Source organism: Papaver somniferum, chromosome 8 (assembly GCF_003573695.1).
Source record: "Papaver somniferum cultivar HN1 chromosome 8, ASM357369v1, whole genome shotgun sequence".
NCBI classification, from domain to species: Eukaryota; Viridiplantae; Streptophyta; class Magnoliopsida; order Ranunculales; family Papaveraceae; genus Papaver; species Papaver somniferum.
In genome coordinates this window covers 157,482,279-157,484,192 of record NC_039365.1, presented here as the reverse complement: position 1 = coordinate 157,484,192, position 1,914 = coordinate 157,482,279, and the positions used below count along the sequence as shown (strand labels likewise).

At 37.0% G+C, this 1,914-nt stretch overlaps 1 long non-coding RNA gene across 1 annotated transcript; it reads right to left on the bottom strand.

Moving 5' to 3' along the window:
- Positions 1-332: 332 nt before the first annotated feature.
- Positions 333-1,535, bottom strand: LOC113301483. Its single transcript, XR_003336344.1, has 2 exons — positions 857-1,535; positions 333-770 (listed from the first exon to the last, which is right to left on the bottom strand). It is a non-coding gene; the product is annotated as an uncharacterized LOC113301483 (long non-coding RNA).
- Positions 1,536-1,914: the final 379 nt, after the last annotated feature.

Genomic DNA, 1,914 nt, shown 5'->3' with positions numbered 1-1,914 from the left:
GAGATGTTTGCTATCATGTTTTGATATTTCGTTTTGCATGCCTTCCACGTGTCTCTTTCTGTACACGTGGTGGATGATGAAAGGTGTACATACATTAGGGTTCGAATATTGAATCTCCATGTATACTATACTTACCAAAATGAAAATATGCATTAGTCAGAGATACATAGTTATTTAGAGTAACTAAAAGATTAACAATTAAGGAGAGTATAAACGAAAAAAGTTCCAATATTTCAAAACATGGAAATTGAATCGGTGTTCCAGGCCCGGAAAGTTGATTCCGTCCCGGCCAACAAAACATGCCATAAAAGAAAATGATACCGCGCAGTAGGTTTTGGAAATTTTAGGGAGGCCATGGCACTGCAAGCGTGGTCCCCTGTCGCATACTATAGAAGAAAAAAACGAATCGTTCAAGACTTCAAGGACGAGTATCTAACTAAGATTCTGGACACAAATTCCCGATTTGATACCAGCTCATTTATTTTTCGATTGATTTTATTATACTAGCTAGTTCTTAATTACACCAATCGATCGTAAATGTACATGGCTTCTTAGCTAGCCAACTTTTGGGATTTCAACGACGACAACACCATCTGGTCCGGACTGATCCTTTGGTGACGTCCATACCCAAACTCGATTGCAATTAAAATCAAGAATTCTATATGTTCCCTGCTCGATAAGCCTTGCTCTAACCAAAGAGTTTTCCCTCTCTATTGTCTCCTTGGCAATGTCTGGTTTTGCTCCTAGTAGCTCTGGCCATTCTTGTTTTCCTGTGTGTATTATCATGTCAGACAACAAATGGTCCTTTAACTAAACATTAGACGAACAAATCGGATTAGAGAAGATTATTCATTACCTGAACATCCAGTTCCCGCCATTGGTGAATCAGCGACGCTTGTATATATCTCAGTTAGACCACTATGATGAATGATTAGCTTCATATATCATGCATCTTATATATATACTACAAGTCATGAGTTGAACCTAAACTGAAAACAAACTAAATTAAATGAAGGGGGGAGGAAATTCAAAAGTAGTAAAACTGATGTATGACACTTAGCATCAAGCAGTTACTATCTATATATATCGTGTTCGATCCCTCTTCTGATTACTTGTAATCATATATCTCTGTACATGTGTATTCTCCCTATCAGCCAACTTAGCTCCACTGCCGGTAGGACTTAGTGAAGGACGAGCGCCAATTATATCAAGCCGTCCTTGAAAAGAAAAAAGAAAAAAAAAACAACCGATGGTGTTACTAATTCAATCCATAAACATAAGCAAATTGGTGCAACTACTAGAAAAATACATAACAAACATAATGTACTTCCTTTATCTTTCTTTGAACGTAAAATCACAAATTTCATCCATTACAAACAGACAGATGTGATGGAGTATCTTAAATTACAGCTAATTTTTGAACAAAACTTTAAGCAAAGTATGTACGGATAATTTACAAATCTTAATTAATATTTTTCATTCATTTAATCTTCTATTTATAACCACACCATCAGAATCCTTCAAGCTCACCCACCGCAACCGCCACACCCACCGCAACCCCCACCACAACCAGAAGCAGCTACAACTGTGGCACCTGCACCCACCATCACAATCATCCCTCCATCTGTATTAGTAGTAGGAGTAGTAGTGGGTTTTTCCTTCGCGCAACGACAACAACATACAATAGCTACAACTGCTCCTATCACAATTACACCAAATAAAGCTAGAAAAACGATAAGCGCTTTATCCATTTTATCCCTTCTTTATCTAGTTTTAATTCTTCTCTTGAGTTGATTTATTTCTTACTTTTGTGGTTTTCGTTTCTGTTATATACTATATACTTCTAAATTTTGGAATGTTTCAGACTGCCCAACGCGGGAGTTGTCGTAGTCTTGTTATAGTTTACAAGTAATT